The following is a 21758-nucleotide window of genomic DNA, read 5'->3' as shown; positions in this document are numbered from 1 at the left end:
TGTAAGTATTTGGCTTTTCTTTGGGTCCTCTATTCTGTTCTATTTGTGTACATGCCTATTTTTATACCAGTACCATGCTGTTTTGGTAACTGTAGCCTTTTAGTATAATTTGAAGTTGGGTAATGTGATGCCTCCAGATTTCTTCTTTTTGCTTAGTATTGCTTTGGCTCTAGGGACTCTTTCTGCAGTTCCACATGAATTTTAGGATTGTTTTTTCTATTTTTGTGAAGAATAATAATGATATTTTTGTGGGAATTCCATTGAATCTGTGGATTACTTTTAGCACTATGGTCATTTTCACAATATTGATTCCTCCCATTTATGAGCATGAAATGTGTTTCTATTTGTTTGTATCATCTATAATTACTTTCAGCAGTCTTTTGTCATTTTCCTTGTAGAGATTTTTCAACTCCTTGATTAAGTATATTTGCAAGTATTTTTTAGTTTTTGCAGCTATTGTAAAAGGGCTTGAGGTCTTAATTTGATTGTGAGCTTGGTTGCTGTTGGTGTACAATAGTGCTATTGATTTATGTATATTGATTTTGTATCCTGAAACTTTAGTGAATTCATTTATCAGATCTAGGAGCTTTTAGGATGAGTCTTTAGTGTTTTCCAGGTGTATTATCACATCATCAGAAAACAGCAACAGATTTACTTCCTCTTTTCCTATTTGGATGCCCTTTATTTATTTCTCTTGTCTAATTGCTCTGGGTAGGCCTTCCAATATTATGTTGAATAGAAGTGGTGAAAGTGGGCATCCTTGTCTTGTTCCAGTATTCAGGGAGGATGCTTTCCACTTTTCCCCATTTGGTATTATGTTGGCTGTGGGTTTGTCAAAGATGGCTTTTATTACTTTAAGGTATAGCCCTTCTCAGCTAATTTTGTTGAGGGTTTTTATCAAAAAGAATGCTGAATTTTGTCAAATGCTTTTTCTGTGTCTATTGAGATGAGTGTATTTTTATTTTGAATTCTGTGTGTGTAATGTATAACATTTATTGACTTTCATATGTTAAATCATCTCTGCATCCCTAGTATGAAACCCACTTGATCATGATGTATTTTTTTAATATGCTATTGGATTTGGTTAGCCACTATTTTGTTGAGAATGTTTGCATCTATGTTCATCAAGGGTATTGATCTCTGGTTTTCATTATTGTTGTTATGTACTTTCCTGGCTTCAGTATTAGGGTGATACTAGCTTAATAGCATGATTTAGGCAGGATTCCTTCTTTCTCTAACATTTGGAATAAAAATCTAACTTTTATGATCAACTATTAAACTATTCTCCACCTTCCTTCCTCTTGTTCTGCTCTCCAGAGCTCTATCAATATTTCAGCCATTTAAAAGACACAGTCTATGTAATGAGTAGTGTATTCACAGCATAACTCAACATGAAAAGGAATCTGTTATAACTTATGTTTGTATTTAATTGACGAAATAAGAGTCACTTCCAGTGAAATAATTTTAGCCACTTTTCATAAATAATGTTTTTAAAACAGAAAGAAAAGAGAGAATTCTGGGTGACCTCCCCAGGATAATGTAATGAGATGGGATGACAATGAAAACAAAATCAGATCTTGCCATAGTAGCAAACATGGCAAACTCACATGCTGAAGACTTAGATGTTCCAGAAAGATCTGTGATCTGCACATTCACCAAAGCCATTTTACTTCTGCATTCCAGCATGAATGGTTTTGAGATGTTTTCTTCTGAGGTCTCTACATCACCTATGCCCACCAGGTCTTGAGAATGGGCAAACAAAAAAATGCTCACACAAAACGTTTAGGTGGGGCTACTGCAGAAACCACTGTGAGCTACACATTGTTTCCCTGTCATGAGTTTAAACAACATTTTTTTGAGTTTTTTTTTGTTTCTGTCACTCCAGAGTTTATTCCTATCATCTTGAAATGTCAGATAATCAGAAACATAAAAATGTTCAGAGGTAGAATGACCTCTGTTTAATAGTCTGATGAAAGGAGAAAGGAATTAATTCCATGCTACTCTTTCATTAGCTTGTAAGCTCCTAGATCATGGATACTCATGTTAGTCACCATGTGTGTTCAATACTTGATCTCCTGTCTGACATATAGCAAGTAGCTGATGTCAGATAGTGGAATAACACATGAAGGAGGCCCTCAATAGAAATGCAATGCTGGGACCCACAGTACAATTTATTTTTCTTTTATTCCCCTGGGGATCACAACAAGCTCCCTCTGAGTCTTTTTCCATTGTTGTTTGCATCACTGAAATGATGTGTCATTGTAAGGATATTGTAAGAGGTCAGTGTGAGTGATATAGACAAATGTTCATATTACCATATTTAGTGAAGAAAGAACTAGGTTACAAAAATAAGTATCAATCTAATTCCAGCACTAATCCTTAGATAAATAGTCACATATACAAAAAAATATTGGGGCAGTATATCAACATATACTTTTTAATAAAACATTAACTTTTATCATGGCATTACTGTTTATGGTTCATTCTCTTCAACATGTTTACAGTGCTTATGCAGTCATTTAATCATAATAAAATTATTTTAAGAAAACACTCTATGCTTGTGTATAAATTGTCCTGTGATTATTTTCACCTTATTTCCTGTGTGTCTGTATGATAATCTTATCTCTTAAGAGGAATTAAACTCCTGCACAATAGGCACAATGCCTCCCACTGACTCCAAACATGGCACATTATTTTCCTTAAAGAACAGGCTGATGATTCAAACAAGACACCTAGGAGCAGAATACCTTTAGAATGGTTCCAAGTCAAACAAATGGTGGAGCATGTTGGAGTAGGACTCTCCAGTGATTGTTCTCTAATGGAAACATCAATGTGAACAACTGTCCATGCACAAATACATTTTCACAAGAACTAAGGAAATGAGGTGAGAGATCATAGTATCTGGTTTTAGGATAATAATTTTAAAAGGCACATTGAAGAGACTAGAAAGGATTTATTGTCCTCATTACCACTTCCTCCATCCCATGCAGTGCAGTATGGAAAGAGACACCATAAGCTTGGGGAAAAGAGAAGGAAGCAAGTATAGGACTTTGCCTTGGAATTCAGTAATGACCCACCAAATTAAGACCTACCACTGGGGTAAATGTGAAGGCCCATGACTCCAGGCCAGTTCCTGCAGATGGAGCCTATAGATCCACCTTGATGCCAGATAAGAACTTATGGCCCAAGCAAGAAGAACTCAAATTCTGGGTTGCATCACTGCCAGCTGACTACAGCAGCCTCAGGTCCCATATAGACCTCAGCAGCAGGCATATTGTAGCCCATGGGCCTTGGGCATGCCTCAGTACTGTGCCAGTCTCATCAGCAGTGAGCACTGCATACAACTGAGCACTTTATCAGCCTCAGTGGCCACAAGACTGCCACATCACTCCTCCACAAGCTCTGGGAAGTGTAGCACAGAAAGGGATACTGTCTGCTTGGGGAAGAAGAGGGAATTAAGCATATGACTTTGCTTTGGAACCTAGTACTGGGCCCACCACAGTAAAATCCAGCACTGTGAAGAACCCTATGGCTCATCAACTTAGGCTGGTGCTCAAAGACAGAGCCTCTAGATCTGTCCCAATGCCAGATGGGAATCTGTGGCTCCAGTAAGACAGACTAAAATTCTAGCTTTCATAATCACCAACTGACTACAGGGACTTTGGGCCCTTAATAAACCTTAGTGGCAGAGAAGCCACAGAGGCTGTACTTCCCCAGTGCTGCACTAACCTCGGTGGCCACAGGCTTTGGGTGCATGAGTACTGTGTCAACTTCAGGAGCCATGGGATTCTGACTGAGTCAGTCTTGGGCTTAGGACACTTTCTGGCACTGCAATGGCTAAAGCGCTCATGGACTTAAGGACTTTAGGAGTACACCTTCCTTGAATATTTGGACAAGCTTACTGTTGAAGACAAAGCTAAACTGTGAAGACAGAATTAGGTACCTATATCAATGTGGATACATCAATGCATGGCCCTAAGGATCAAGAATAATCAGGGGAATATGACATCACCAAATGAACAAAATAAGATGCTAGTGACTGACCATAAAGAGATGTAGATAAAGAACTGCCTGACAAAGAATTCAAAATAATTGTTTTAGGAAGCTCAGTAAACTTCAGAAAAATACAGAAAAAAAAATTAGACATTTATCAGAGAAATTTAATGGAGAGATTGAATTAATTTTTTAAAAGTGGAGCTGAAAAATACAATGAACAAAATGAAAAACACAAATAGAGGATATCAACAGCAGAACTGATCAAGCAAAAGAAAGAACCAGTGAACCTGAAGACAAGTTATTTGAAAATATATATACAGTGAGAAAAGAAAAGAAAAAAAATAAAAAAGAATAAAGTTTACAGGGTTTATGAGATAACATCAAAAGAGCAAATGTTTGAGTCATCAGTGTTCAAGAGGTAGTAGAGAAAGGAGTAAAAAATTTATTTAACTAAATAATAGCACAAAATGGTTCAAAACTGGAGAATGATGTGAATATCAATTGACAGGAAGGTCAAAAGTTGCCAATCAGATTCAATCTAAAATATAGCTACATGATGGTATATTATAATCAAGCTGTCAAAAATCAAACACAAAGCAAGGATGCAGAAAACAGCAAAAGAAAAGGAGCAAATAACATATAAGGGAGTTTCAATATGCATAAAGCAGATGTCTCAGCAGAAATTTTACAGGCCAGGAGAAAGTAAGATAATATATTCAAAGCACACACACACACACACACACACACACAAAATCTTTCAACTAAAATACTGAACACAGCAAATCTGTACTTCAGAAATGAAGGAAAGATAAATACTTTTGTCTTACAGGAAATGCTAAAGGGAGTTCTCCAAGCTAAAAGAAAATGATGCTAATGGTGGCAAAAAAAAAAAAAAAATCGGAAAGTACATTTTTCATACTCACTGGTAAAATAAAGGACACAATCAAATTGTGAGTACTTTTACAATAGAATGGTGGTGTGTAAATCACATGTATTTAGTATGAAGGTTAAAAAACTATTAAAGTAATAGCAATAACAATTTTAAGGGATATGCAATATAAAAAGATGTAAATTGTGACAGCACAATTCAAAATGTGGAAGGTGGAGAGTGGAGTTAAAGTGTAGACTTTTGGTGGGTTTCTTTTTCTTTTTAATGATGAAAGTTGCTATTAGTTTAAAATAACCAGGTAAAAACATAAGTATAATAGTTCTGTGTAAGCTTCGTGGTAGCCACAAAGCAAAAACTTACAATATATATACTAAAAATAAAAAGCAACAAATGAAACACAAAACTGAGAAAATTATTTAACTACAAAGGAAGACAGTAGGAGAGGAAGAAAGGATAAAAGAATCAACAAAACAACTGGAAGTCAATTAACAAAATGACAATAGTAAGTTCTTATCTAATAGTAATTACTTTGAACATAAATGAAGTAAATTCTACAATTAAAAGTCATACAGCAGCTATATGGATTTTAAAAAAGAAAATTATATGCTGCGGACAAGAGACTCTCTTTAATAGTAAGGACACACATTAACTAAAAGTGAAGGGATGAAAAAAGACATTTCATGCAAAGGGAAACCAGAAGAGAGTGGAATAGCTATAATTATATCGGAAAAAATGGACCTTACGTCAAAAAGTGTAAAAAGGGGCAAGGAATGTCATCATACAGTGATAGGCAAGGGTATATAGGAATTGTAAATATACATGCACTCAATATCAAAGCACCCAACATCAAAGTCAACTATTAATAGTTCTAAAAGGAGAGATAGATTGCAATACAGCAACAGTAAGAGATTTCAACATCCCTCTTTCAGCAATGAATAGATCATCCAGACAGAAAATTAATAAAGATATATTGGGTTTAAACTATGCTCTAGACCCAATAGACCTAAAAGATATTTACAGAACTTTTCATCCAACCCCTGCAGAATACACATTCAACTGAACATGGAACCTTCTCCGTGATAGATCATATGTAGCCACAAAAGAAGTTTTAACAAATTTAAGATTGAAATCATATGAAATATTTTTTCAGACCACAACAATATAAATCTAGAAATCAGTAACAGGAGAAACCTTGGAAAATTTGCAAATCTATGAAAACTAGAAAATATACTTCTGAATAATCAATGGGTCAATAAAGAAGTTAAAAGGGAAACTTAAAAAATTTCTAGAGACAAATGAAAATGGAAACACAACATACCAAAACCTATGGGCTACAGTTACATGAGAGAATATTATAGCAATAAATGTTTACATTTAAAAAAAAAAAAACAAAACTGCGCGGTGACTCACATCTGTAATCCTGTCATTTTGGGAGGCCAAGGTGGGTGGACCATCTGAGGTTGGGAGTTTGAGACCAGCCTGACCAACATGGAGAAACCCCATCACTACTAAAAATACAAAATTAGCCAGGAGTGATGGTGCATTCCTGTAATCCCAACAACTCAGGAGGCTGAGGCAGGAGAATTGCTTGAACCTGGGAGGCAGAGTTTACGGTGAGCTGAGATCGTGCCATTGCACTCCAGCCTGGGCAACAAGAGTGAAATTCCATCTTAAAAATATATATATATGTCTGAAATAAACAACCTAATATTGCACCTAAAGGTACTAGAAAAAGAAACCCCAAAACTAGTGGAAGGAAAGAAAGAATAAAGATTTAAGCAGAAATAAATGGAAATAAAGTCTAAAAGTAATTTTAAAAGGTCAGTGAAACAAAGACTTCTTTTTTCAAAATGATAAACAAAACGGACAAACTTTTAGCTAAACTAGGAAAAAACAAGAGAAGACCCAGATGAAATTAGAGAGGAAAAAGGTAACATTACAAATGATAACAGAGAAATACAAAGAATAAAAAGACTATTATAAACAATTCTATATCAATAAATTGGAAAACCTAAAAGAAATGGATAAATTCCTGGACACATACAACCTACCAAGGTTAAACTAAGAAGAAACAGAAAACCTACATGGTCCAAAAGATGTGTAATAAGATTAGATAAGCAATAAAATTTTTGTCATCAAAGAAAAGCCTAGAACCTGATAGCTTCATTGTCAAATCTTACCGAGAAATTAAAGAACTAATAGTAATTATTCTCAAACTATTTCAAAAAAATTAAAGAGAAGTGAATTATTTTAAACTTTTTCTATGAGGCCAATACTACCCTGATACTAAACCAGACAAGGACACAACAAAAAAAAGAACTGCAGGTAAATTTCCCTGAGGGACATAGATGCAAAAATCCTGAACAAATATAGCAAACTAAATGCAACAACACATTAAAAAAAATCATTCACCACAATCAAGTGGGATTCATCCCAAGGATGCCAGAATGGTTTGACATATGCAGATCAGTAAATGTGATGTATCACATTAACAAAATAAAGGCCAAAATGTATATGATTATTTCAATAGATGCAGAGAAAGAATCTGGCAAAATTCAGCATTCCTTCATGACAATAAAAATCTCTTCATAAATTAAGTATAGATGGAATGTATCTCAACACAATAAAGGCCAATTAAAACAAACCCACAGCTAACATAATACTGAATGGGAAAAAGTTGAAATTTTTTTCTCTAGGATCTGGAAAAAGACAAATATGTCCACAGTCACTGCTTTTATTTAACAAAGTACCAGAAGTCCTAGCCAGAGAAATCAGATGAAAGACAGAAATTAAAGGTAACCAAACTGGAAAGAAGTTAAATTGTCCCTGTTTGTGGATGACATGATTTTATATATAGAATACTCTAAAGACTCCACAAAAAACTGTTAAAACTGATAAATAAGTTCAGTAACTTGCAAGACACAAAATCAACATACAAAATTAGTGGCTGGGCGTGGTGGCTCACTCCTGTAATCCCAGCACTTTAGGAGGCAGAGGCAAGCGGATCACTTGAGGATAGGAGTTTGAGACAAGGTCTGGTGAAACCCCATCTCTACTAAAAAATACAAAAATCAGCCGGGCCTGGTAGCAAATGCACATAATCCCAGCTACTCGGGAGGCTGAGGTGTAAGAATCGCTTGAACCCAGGAGGCGGAGGTTGCAGTGAGCCAAGATTGCACCACTGCACTCCAGCCTGGGCAATAAGATTGAGACTGCATTAAAAAAAAGAAAAGAAAAAAGAAAAATTAGTAACATTTTTATATATTAATAGCAAATTATCTGAAGAAGAAATCAACAAAATAATCTCATTTACAATAGCCACAAAATTTAGAATACCTATGAATAAATTTAAGCAAGGAGGTAAAAGATGTCTACAATAAAAACTATGAAACATTGATGAAAGAAGTTGAAGCAAATACAAAAAATGAAAAGATATCTTGAGTTATTAATTGTAATAATTAATATTGTTAAAATATCCATACTGCTAAAAGCAGTCTACAAATTCAATGCAATTCCTATCAAACCCCAATGACATTCTTCATGTAAATAGAAAAAAAATCTTAAGTTTCATGTGAAACCACCCAAGAGCCCAAACAGCCAAAACAATCTCGAGCAAAAAGAGCAAAGCTAGAGGTGCTGCACTACCTGACTCAAAGTATATTAAAAAGCTGTAATAACCAAAACAGAATGGTGGTGGTGCAAAAACAGGCACATAGACCATTATAACAAAATAGACAGCCCAGAAATAAATCTAAACATTTACAGCCAACTGATTTTTTTTACAAAGATGCCACAAGCACACACTGGAGAAAAGACAGTCTCTTTAATAAGTGGTGTTGGTACAATTAGATATACACATGTGGAAGAATAAATTAGACTCCTTTTTTTCACCCTGTGCAAAGATTTACTCAAAATGAATTAGACAATTAAATGTGAGACCCAAAATTATAAAACTACTAGAAAAAAATATAGGGGAAATACTTTGTGATGTTGTTCTGGGAAAAGATTTTTTGGATAATGCCTCAAAAGCACAGGCAGTGAAAGCAAAAATGGGATTACATCAAACTAACAAGTTTCAGGAAGCCATCAAGATAGTGAAAAGACAACCTGCAGAATGGGAGATAATATTTGCAAACTGTATATTTGACAAAGAATTAATATTTAAAATATTTGAAGAACTCAAACAACTCAACAACAACAGCAAAAATAAAATCAACTAAAAATTAAAAATGGTCAAAAGACCTGAATAGGGATTTGGCCTAATAGTAAATGGCCAATAGGTATATGAAAAAATACTCAACATCACTAGTCATCAAGGAAATGGAAATCAAAACCACAAAGATATATCACCTTACTCCAGTGTGAATCACTATTATAAAAAAAGATAAAAGATAACAAATGTTAGTGAGTATGTGGAGAAAAGCGAATTTTATACTCTGTTGGTAGGAATATAAATCAGTACAGACATTATAGAAAACAGTAGGGAAGTTCCTAAAACAATTAACAATAGAACTAATATAAGATCCAGTAGCTTCATTACTGGGTTATAGCCAAAGGAAATAAAATAATTATGTTGAAGAGATATCTGCATTCCATGTTTATAGGTGCACTATTTACAATAGCAATGATAGAATGTCAACCTAACTGCCCAACAATGGATGAATGCATAAAATAGGTGTGTTGTGTATATATACAACCGAATACCATTAAGTAAAAAAGAATAAAAGGATAAAAAAGAATAAAATCCCCAGAGGTGACAACTTGAATAAACCTGGAGGACATTATGTTAAATGAAACAAGCCAGGCACAGACAAATACCTCATTATTTCACTCACATGTGGAAGCTAGAAAAGTTGAACTTATAAAAGTAGAGATGAGAATGGTGGTTATCAGAGGATGAGGAGCTTAGTGGAGAAAAGAAGGTGAGAAGACGTTGGTCAAAGGATGTATAATGATTATAGTTAATGATACATTGTATTCTTAAAAAAAGTAAAGAGAGTGGATGTGTTTTCACTACAAAAATGATAACCCTGTGAGTTAATGTATTTGTAAATTAACTAAATTTGACCATCCACAATGTATATATACTTCTGTTAATTTCACATAAATAAATAAATTAGTTTTTTTTTAAAGAATGGGTTCCAGTTCATTTTTACAACTGCCCTGGGAGGAAAAATTTGGAATAAATAATGGTTTCTGGAATATTCCAGAATAAAATCACTCATTGATTCAAAACATGACATAGTAGAGTCTGTAGAAAATGATGGAGAAAAAAACAAAGTCTTTATTTCATAAAAGTTAGCCTCTTAATGTGGAGAAAAATCTTCTCGGCAAATATGTAACTTAAGGGCATTTCCCCCAATTCCATGATGCCTTGCTGTATATAGATGCCAGCTATAGAAATAGCTTACCTTTGAGCTTGAAGACACTTCATTTTCTCTCTTGCTGTTTCATTCATTCAATCATTCATTCACCAACCACTTATTCATTCAACAAAAATTCAAAAATTATTTGGGCCACCTACAATATTCATTATAGTGTGCTAGGCATTGAAGGGGATAAGGAGTAGAACACTTGGTCAGGTAACTTTCTAGTGAAAATCATCATGTAATAGACATGATGCTTCTGATCCATGTCATGCATTATCTGGATTTCAAAGTTTCCCCAGCCCTTATAGTTCTCAGTTTAAAATAGCTAAGTCATGTTTTTTTTTCTTTTTTTGCAATATGTTAAATATAAACTTGAACATAATTTCAAACATGTGAATTTTTAATGTACCGAATTTTAAAATTTTACTATATGGGACTCCTCATCCCCAAATAACTGAAAAGTAAGAAAACAAGATTTTCCTCTGCATGCTAACCTTTAAATCAAAGTAATGAAGAACTCCATTCTCTGGTCCATGGGCACTGGCATTGGTGGCCACAGTTGGCCTTCTATTTAGGTCATGCCACTGCAGTTGCTGTCAGCCAAATCTTGACAATAGAATATTTGCCATGTGGAGCCAATGAAAGAATTTAGAAAAGTCAAATAAACTTAAGAGGCCCAAAGATAAAATATAGGTATTACTGTGTGAAGAAGCAGGCTTTATAAATGTGTTGTTTAGAAATATATTTTCTTGGTGAGCTCTAGAAGCTTTCTCTCCCTTCGTAATATTACAAAAGGAAAGAACCCTAGAAGAAAGTCTTATATATCATTTTTTCTCCTGCCAAGGATAATTCCAAGATAGGCATTTTCTAGTAAAAGTCTTGTTTGCAATAATTGCTTCCTTGGCATTGTGATATAATGCTGCCATTTCCTTTAATCTGAGTCATATACGTTTCAATATCTCACCATTCAAGCCGTTGTAACAAGAGACACAAAAAGAAATTACTTTGGCTGGCGTCCTGAGATGTTGGGATAGATGCTGTCATTTACAGCCACAGGTTAGGAGAAATCACTTTAAAAAGCAGAGAATCTGTCTGAGGAGCTTTATCTGTTTTATTGCAACATGATGGAATATGATCACCATCATGTATTGTGCTTTCATCCCCTGATTGATTTGGTTTCTAGTCTTGAGTTGTAATGACAAATACAAATACAAATACTCACTGACTTACCAACAACAGAAATAGGGACTTAACATCAATCATCCTATAAAAAGCTCAAAATGCAATTTGAAACAAGAAAAGGAAATGCAACTGAAATGGAAATTTCCCATGGTGTTTGCGGCCCATCAGTCACAGTTTTATGTCTCCATTAAAAAATAGCCCTGTCTCCACACAAGGTGAGCAGCTGGCACATGACCAAAGCCCGTGAAGTGAGTCCACGAGCTTGTGCTTCATTTCCACAAACGGCCTCAGGGGTTTCCCTTTCTTGGCAAATACAATTTGTCTAGGAATTGATTTGCTGTTTCAATAGGAGAATTACATTACTGATGTGCTGTGTACCTAAACTCCTAGATTATTTTCATTAATAAGTCAAATAATGGGTCAGTTCAGTAAACAGATCAGTTGGGTCTGATATCTAAGCCTTTATTTAAATTTGGCACCATCAGAGACGATAGTTCTTTCATGTCTGAATATGTGTGAATTATATGAATTAGTTTATGCCAGGCAACATTCTTGACCTTGAAGTTTTGTCGGTAAATGACACAGATTTCCTTCCCTCACATATGTAAATTGAGGGAGATCCGCAATAAGTGATTTAACAAATTAAAAAGCCAAGAAAGAAAGAGACTGAGAAAGACAAGGAGGGAGGGGGAGAGAGAGAGGAATAAAAACTCCGAAAGCAACAAAGGATAGGATATATGTATGTAAACCACAGCATTTACATGCATCACAACTGTAGCTCAGAGGAACATACAAATTAGAGCCACTTGATTTTACAGGTTGGAGACCTATGCTAACACAGCAGGTCTGAGTTATTTCACTGATGGGGCATGGCCTTGTTGGTCTTTACATTGTTCCTAAAAGAATGTAACATGGAAACAAGACCCCACTCCCTAGCCCCACAATAGAAGGAGTACTGAGTTCCAATTACACTTGTCCCACTTGAAAAGTCATAATTGATATTATCTGAGACTCTGGAAAGGCTGGTAATTCCTGTTTCATCTATTATTTTAATATTGAAACTTTTTTCCTGTCCCTCTTATTAACCTTCCACCTTACTTGTGTTCTAACAGTTATCACACGGGTAGGAAGACTAGGGGAAGGGGGTCATTAAATAGAAAGCTTTATGCACTTGGGCACTCAACCCTATTGGAGAGTAGCCAAAAGACAGTTCAAGAGCAGCACATACTCTCTAGGAATTTATAATCTCAGTATGTGACAGCTCAGATTATAAGCAGCCAATCTGTGTCAGTCCTGGGGATACAGAGATGAGTGAGACACAGTTGTTGTTTTTGTTGTTGTTAACTTTTGTTTTAGATTCAGGGGTACATGTGCAGGTTTGTTTATATAGGTAAATTGTGTGTCACAGATGTTTGGTGTACAGATTATTTCATCATCCAGGTAATAAGCATAGTACCCAACAGGTAGTTTTTGATCCTCACCCTCCTCCTATCCTCCACCCTCAAGTAGGTTGTTTTCTTCTTTGTGTTCACAGGTACTCAATGTTTAGCTCCCACTTATAAGTAAGTCCACACGGTATTTGGTTTTCTTTTCCTGTATTAGTTTGCTTAGGATAATGGCCTCCAGTTCCATCCATGTTCCTGCAAAGGACATGATCTCATTCTTTATATGGCTGCATAGTGTTCCATGGTATATATGTACCACATTTGCTTTATCCAGTCTGCCATTGATGTACATTTAGGTTGATTCCATGACTTTGCTATTGTGAATAGTGCTGTGATGAACATATGTGTGCCTGTGCCTTTATGGGACAACAACTTATATTCCTTTGAGTATATACTCAATAATGGGATTTCTGGGTTGACTAGTAATTCTGTTTAAGTTCCTTAAGAAATTGCCAAACTGCTTTCCACAATGGCTGAACTTATTTACATTCCTACCAGCAGTGTATAAGCATTCTGTTTTCTCCACAACCTCTCTGGTATCTATTTATTGAGTTTTTAGTAATAGCCATTTTGACTGGTGTGGGATGATATCTCATTGTGGTTTTAATTTGCATTTCTCTGATGATTAGTGATGTTTAGCATTTTTTCATACAGTTGTTGGCCGCACATATGCCTTCTTTTGAAAAGTGTTATTCATGTCCTTTGCCTACTTTTTAAAGGAGTTATTTTTTGCTTGTATATTTAAGTTCCTTATAGATTCTAGATATCAGCCCTTTGTTTGATGCATAGTTTGCAAATATTTTCTCCCATTCTATAGGTTGTCAGTTGACCCTGTTGATAGTTGTTTTTGTTGAATGCAGTTTTTGCCCTCAAGAAAACAGAGTATAAGTTAAAATCTGTATTTCAGTATTACTTGCTACAATCAAGAGAAAGGTCCAGAATAATCCGAAAAGCACAGAGCTCATTTGGTTAAGCCTGGAGAAGACACGAGGGTTATTATAGAAGGGACAATAATTGCATATACAAAATTTCCTGGATAATAATCCATGATAGCACAACATCAAAAACTGGGTCATGTAGTTTGGATGTAGCTCAGGAATTCAGAAACTGGAAGAAAGATTCTGGGACACTTGGTGATATATGGATTTCCACAGAGAGAGTGGAACATTAGCAGGATCTTGAAAGAAGCAGGCCTAATAATTAGCTTTAATCATCTATAATTAATAATGATATTATTATATTAAGTATCATTAACTGCAATGGAAACCCTTCTCTGCATTATATTTGTGCCAGACACTGTACAGCACCTATCTCTCCAACAGCCCTCTGAGGTGACCATCATGGCTGCATTCTTCTGTAGATTAAAAAAAAAAGAAGCTTTGAGTGTTCAGAGAATTTGCTCAAGTGCACCTCAAGGTCAGGGGAAGGGCCAGGATTTCAGCCAGGCCTGATACAGACATTCGTGGTCTTCACTGTGACGCTGACCATGTTATTTGGACCCAATGCCCAATGATAGGAGAGGAGTCTTTTAGAGTATACTGTGAGTTATATTAAAGGTAAAGAAATACTCCTTATGTACAAAATAGCTTTGGATGTAGCATGCTTAACTACCTCCTCATTCTCTTTGAATTCCTAATACACAGGATTTGATGGAAAAAAATATACCAAATACTCAATAACTCTATATGAATTATAAGTCTGCTTAGGTCAGTGCCGCATAATGACACCAAAGTAAATTTTATTTTGTATTCAAAGTTCATATCCTGTTTATAAAAGCTCCTCTCCCCTGTGCTGCTAAGGTTCCAAAAAATTAACTAAATATAGACTTCAATATTCTTTGTCTGCTCAAAGAAGATAAAATATGGAAATGACAAGAAAGGAGGACCTGTACTTAGAAAGAAATTCCTCAGTTAGAATCAAAGTTGTTGTGATATTGAAATTACAGGTATTTGTGAGTTTCCCTACTCTTGGAGAAATAGAGCTTATAAGTCAAATCTCAATGTCATAAGTCCTTTGGAACTTTCTCCTTATGTCATCAAATTTGCTTGATAAAGAAGAGGTCTGCTTCATCTTACATATGTCTCCATTTGAAAGAACGACTTGATTGAGATCTATTTTTTCATGTTGTTAAGAAATCATACTTTTTATTTATAAAGTTTTACACTTCACTATTTCCCAGAAGTATTTTTTAACTTTTATTTGCATTTCAGGAGTACATATATAAGTTTGTTATATAGGTAAATGAATGTTCCAGGGGTTTGGTACACAGATTACTTCTTCACCTCAAGCATAGTACCAAAAAATATTTTTTGAAAAAGAAGTTATACTTGTCACAGAGATTTAAGAATGTCAAATATATGCAAATATTTCTAAATTTCATATGAGATTATTCGTTACATTTGGTGCTAGATGTACCAATGCTGGTTTGATTCTTTCAATTAGGAGGCATACAACATCCATGGAAAAAATACTTTGTATGAACATGGGGCAGACTGGCATGTGATTTGCCTTTTAATGCTACATGGAAGTAGTAGATCAGTAATATTTAAAAGAAAATGCCAGAATAGTGAGTTTTAACTCCTGTTTCCAGAGCTTTAGTTTCCTCATATGTTACAGTAAGCTAAGTAGAGAAAATATGACAACTGGATAAACAAAACCTTTTTGCCTTCTTTGACTCAAATCTGGGCTCCTTTTTCAAAGCTTACTTCTCCTGCAGCCCTTTTAAGAGGTAGGTAGTTCTCTCTCCAAGCGGATCTTCCAGGGTCAGCTACTGGAGTATATGCCCTTCTGGTTTTCTATTGTCATTTCCAAACCACTCTCATCCTCTTGCAAACAAACACCAAACAAACAAAAATCTTCTTTGAGCCCTATGACATTCAGACTCTCCACTTTTTGCTCCTCAAATTCTCTTCCTCTGCCATCATCCATTGACTTCAATAGCCACATGGACAATTCATCCTGTAATCTGGCTGCTCAGCTCCTTGAACTCCTCATCTTCAGTGTTTAAGCTATTCTACCCCACATTTCCTGTCTGTTTCTTACCATCATCTAAAACTGTTGACTAGAGTTGTTGACTAATAACAACTATTATTTCAGACTTCTTCTCCTCTACTCCATCATCTGATCTTGGCCACTTTATCTTCTTTTCTACTAACTCTCAGTAATTGACCCAACTCGTGACTCACAGAGAAAAGTGAAGTCATCATGTGGGAAATGCCCTCCATTTCCAAACACTAAATCTACAGACCTATTTATACCTGTCCTTATTTTTTCTCCTTTTCTCCTTTTCTCATGCCCACTTAGTTTTTCTCAGGGACTTCACATGCACTATAGATTGTCCTTGTCTTTCTCCTGTCAATCTTTCTTTGCAACCAGGTCCTTCCCATAAGCATCTAAACATGCTCAAGTTCCTCTGTATTAAAAACAAACAAAAGAGCAAAATCAAGTCTCCCAAAAATTTCTCTTCTGATACTATATCCACCCCCTGAGACACTTATCTTCTCTTTACAGCCTATTTCTTTTATAAGAGCTGCCTTTGCTTCCTGTCTCCATTATTCACTTCTTTCTTACTCCTCAACCCACTCTGAAGTGAATTACAATCATATCAAGCTATCAATATAATGCCCGCTAAGATGATCAAGAACCACCACATTTCTAAATACAGCTTTAAGCTTCCCATTGTTTGACCTCTTGGTCACATTTCTTTGTGTTGACTGTTCACTCCTCTCTTGAACCACACTCTATTTTGGCTTATGTGACATGACATCTTCCTTATGTTCCTCCAATATCTCCACCCACTGCTTCTTTAGGTCATTAAATATTAGTATTTATCAAAATTTAATCATAGGCCTCTCCACTTTTCATTATGTACTCTTTTAACTCTATGTTTTCTGCTTAGGTTTTCTTATTGATACTCATGGGTTCAATTGTTATCTATACATGATAACTCATTAATATAAATCATTAGCCTAGCTTCCAGCACACAGATCTGACTACTCATATGACATCTCTACATAGATGCTTCTAGGTACCTTGATCTCATCCTATCCAAAATATGGATTTAGTCCCTTTCCAATGTCCTCTGTCTCAGGGATTAGGATTCCCATCCATCCAGTTTCATAAGCCCAAAACCTATGAACCAAATGACCTCTTTCTCCTTTACATCTGCATATTCAGTCTATCAACAAGCTCTCTCACCTTCCAAATCTGTGCATGTCTCTTTCCACTGCCACAATTTTAGTCTAAGTGGTGATCGTTTGTCATTTGTCTCCACTATGCAGTTAGTCAAACATTTTCAAAATGCAAATTGGCCATGCCTCCTGTCTGCTTTTAGTTTGAAGACCAAAATCTTTAAGAACTATTTATTGACTGCAAACACTGTTCAAAGCACCGTGGATATGGTGGTAAACAAAACAAACAATATTCCTGCTCTTGTGGAGCCACAGAATATTATTCTAGTGGGAAGGACCAACAACTTAAACATATACAAAAAAAGAAGTTTCTTTTTGGGGGTGATAAATATGATGAATAAATATTAAGCAGCATAAGGAGTTGAGGAGTAACCAGCAGAGTAAATTTAGAAAGGGGGTGGAAGAAGCCTTTCTAAAGAAAAGACTCCTGTGCAGAAAACTAAAGGAGGTGAGAACACACTTGGGGCCCGAGCTCTCTGCTCTCCTTTATTCTCTGTGCTCTAGACTTGTTGACATTTTTTATATTCCCCAATGCCTAAGGCTACCTGAGGGCCTTTACACATGCCCTTGGCTCTTTGTCCTTCTCCTCTTCCTTCTTCTCTTCTTCTCCTCCTTTTCCTCCTCCTCTTCCTTTTTCAGTACTTGGAACATTCTTCTCCCTTCCTCTCACTGGAACTGGTTTCCTCCTAATCTTCAAATCCAGGCCAAATTCACCTCCCCTGGGAAAATCCTTCGTCACCCGCTAGATAAAATCAATTTTGTTATTATGTGTTCCTCCTGATCATGTCCTTATCTTCAGGTTGTCAACTGAGTTTTATGTTGTATGCGAATGGATTTTACACATTCAGTGGGGTATTTACTATTACTTATATTTTAATTAATACTAAAATTATTAAAATAAAAAACTTACTTTTCTTAAGCATTAATCTCAGTTGGTGAATTAAGTTCTTTTACTTATAATCTGGCTATTTTCTACATGCATTAAAAATGTTTAACTTGTTATTTGAATAATATAATTTGATTAATAGTTAATAATAAATTTAATAGATTAAATTATCTATAACATTTAGCATAATTTTCTTAATTAATATGTCCTTAGATGTTTCAAATTACAATCACAAATGTAATGAATCTAATTCTCTCAGGGCATAGCTGTAGGCAGACCTACAATTCTAACATGATTTTCTTAGGCACTTAAACACTACTTTCAAAACTAATTAATCTCAACTTTGGGATGCAACCAACCAGATTATTAAATAAACAGTGTTTACAAATACAATCAATCAAATTATCTAGACATTTCAAATTAAAATCACAAGTGTGTTACCAAATAAACAGCTAAAATCAAAATAACAACTCCAGTGGGTCAGATGGACTTAACCATTTCATACACCTTAAATAGGTGGTTACATGTCAGTATGCTCCAAGACTTGATACTCTCAGCCTTTGGGGCAGGCAATGGGACTTGAGGTGGCCAGAGTCCATGGGGCTCTTGGCATCCTGCCAAGAACAGCCTCATATAGGGCTCCAAATCCTTCTGGAGAGTAACCCTAGTATTCCTTTGTAATATTATTTATTCTATAACATGGTAAATGTTGGCAAGCACTACCATAAATGACAAACACACAGATTGTTATGATTGCAAAACCTTCCAAAGCAAAATTTGTTAATACCTTGGGTGTGGCTTACGTATTTTACCAGCTGAGGGCTTATTTCCAAATTTCCCAGGGTACAAAGACCCTTCCCCATATAAGGAGAGCAGATTTGCCATTTCTGGCCAACTGAGGTCCCCAGTGTAAGACATAGGATACTGATGGATTTGGCTACACGTCCAGAATAATTCTACCTGAGCCTCAAATTTAAAAGCTGAGCCTTATTTTATATTCAGGCTGTGGCTTCTTTCTCAGCTCTTAAAAAAACTGTAATCTATCTCACAGTTGTACTGCCTGATTGTTAGTTGGCTCTATTCACCCTACCTAGATGGTAACTAACCGCTTTCCTGACACCTTGAAAATTCTTTCACTCCCTTGGTTTTAGTTTCTTCTCTCACGCACACGCTATCGTTATTCTACTGTTCTTTATTCATATATAGCATTAGGACACTTTTAATTTTACATTTAAGCCCTTGATTACGTGATTATTATCTATCTTCTTCACTAGACTTGAATTGCATTAGGGCCAAGACTGTGTCTGCCTTTTGCTCACCATCTTATCCCTACCATGCAGTACAGGAGAGCTATATGATAAATTTACCAGTGATCAAATGAAGAATGAATCATTGCCCAGGGAAGGTGTGGTATCCACTAAAATAGAAGTCATATAGATAATATGCAAGTATTACACCAAGGGGTTATACGTCTTTTCAACGAAAATTTGGCCATAACAAATATCTGACTACCCTCTGAAAAATGAGGAAACCACCCAAAACATAATGGTTCAGGGTAGATATGCACAAAGCCAAAACCAGAATATATTCTAGGCCCACAAGATTGATTTGATTCCTCAACAAAAGCCTACTATGCAATGAGGTACTTAGCAAAGGAGACACTGACATTACCCATCCTAGCAAACTCCAGAGAAAAAGGTGCAAACTGTGTCTCTGTTGTGGAAATAGCATCCAACTTCAAACATCCCTGCAGAGAAAAAGGCATATGGCTTATGAGCCAACAGAATTAGGAATCACAGGACATTCTTTCCCACTTTCCAGTCCTCCATTGCCCACCACCACCACACCCAGCTCTCTCCTATCTTCCTCTTTCAGCCATCCTTCAGGTCTCAGCTTCAGGAAGACCTCCTCCAAGTTTTCCCCAGCTCCCCTCCCCCATACCCTGCTCCCCATGCTGGCGGAGACGCCTCTGTTCTGGGCTCCCACACCATCGTATACTTTGCACATCACATTATAGGAGTTCCACATTATTTCATACTCACTTGTAGCCAGTTTTCATCCTTCAATAGATTGTGAGTTACTTCATGGCAAGAGTGATTATGATTTGTTCATCATTCACAGTGCCCCGTACGGAGCCAGACTCATAGCAACCATTCCATTGATAGTTATTAAATGAATAAGTTGTTCTGATCTCCTGTTTAGGTGGCCACCTGTTGTTTTTGGTTGTTGTTGTTGTTGTTTTGAGACAGAGTCTTGCTCTGCTGCCCAGGCTGGAGTGCCGTGGAGCGATCTTGGCTCACTGCAACCTCTGCCTCCTGGGTTCAAGTTATTCTCCTGCCTCAGCCTCCCAAGTAGCTGGAGCTACAGGGGCGCACTACCACACCCGGCTAATTTTTGTATTTTCAGTAGAGACAGGGTTTCACCAAGTTGGCCAGGCTGGTCTTGAACTCATGCCCTCAGGTGATCCACCCAACTCGGCCTCCCAAAGTGCTGGGATTACAGGCATGAACCACAGCATCCAGCTGGCCACTTGTTGATTATCACTGGCCTTCACATGATGTTAGTGTACACAGGGGGAGGGGAGAAGGTCAAAAAGGAACAGGCGTGGTCCCCTTAGGAGTTTGAATTTTCAGTGGTAAGTTATAAATTGGTGTTTTGATTGACACATAAGTCTCTAGGCACTTAGTAAAAACATGTCCATTCCTGAGAGAGAAGTCATGTTTGCCAGGTCCTACCTGATAGCAAATGTCCCCAGCCCTATCAGCAGCCTCCCTCAGGCAAACACCCTCGCTGTCTGCATCTCTTTCTCACCCTAAGCTTTGCTTTTGAAACATTCATACATGGGAGGAAAAATGCTTCAAGACTCAACCTGAAGGCAATTTTATCCTAGAAGAAACGAGCAAGCAAATGATAAACAGCAGCTTACACAAAGACCACATTCGTTGGAGGTGCCCTGATGCTAGATTTTTATTCAATTTAGGAAATGTGTAGCTACTTAGCTCTTGAATGTCAGGATCTAAATTTATTCTGCATTGAACCTGTAAAAAGTTCCTATGATGAAATCTTATAATTTTTTTTTTAACTGGTTTCATCCCAGGAACCTATTTTCACCTTACCTGCAATATTATTTAGGGCTTTATTTTCCTCTTTTTCCAGAAGCCTTGGGGTTTAGTGAAAATGAAACCTAAAGTAGATGTCAGAAAAATATGGAAGGGGCTCTCACTGCTGTCTTGAGAGGGTAGTGCCCAAGAAAGAGAGTGTTCTCCACTCCGAGACAAGCCCTTGTCTCTTGAACACTTTATTCTGAGCTTAGCATTCCTACTGATTACCTGACAATAAGGAAGAAATAAAAAAAGTTTCAAGCCTTCAGAGGCCATTTGAGAAACTTTTTTTTTGTCTTTAAGAATGGACCCTGATTATAGTCACTTGAACTAGTAGGAAGAATTGCCATGGTTATTTCATGTTTGCAATGTGCCAGACCCTATGCTAAACCCCTGCTTTGCATTTATCTCATTTGATCTTTGCAATGACCCCAGAAGTTCAGCACTCATGCCCTTGCCTTCTAAGGCTTATGGAAGTTAAATGATTGCCGAAAGTCATAGAAAACGAATAGGTAGTGCTAAGATTTATATCCATGTCTGTCTGACTCAAAAGTCCATCACCTTGACCACTGTGGTGTTCTGGCTCCACAAAAGCAGGTAACATTAAGTGGTAAACACCGGCAGTTCTGACTCAGGTGCCCACTGCCACCAACATGTCCCACTTATCTTCTGTGATTTCTGTAGCTCTTTGAGGCCACAA

Source organism: Macaca thibetana, chromosome 6 (assembly GCF_024542745.1).
Source record: "Macaca thibetana thibetana isolate TM-01 chromosome 6, ASM2454274v1, whole genome shotgun sequence".
Classification (NCBI taxonomy): domain Eukaryota; kingdom Metazoa; phylum Chordata; class Mammalia; order Primates; family Cercopithecidae; genus Macaca; species Macaca thibetana.
The sequence above is the reverse complement of the archived record's forward strand: the minus strand, read 5'-3'. Positions refer to the sequence as shown.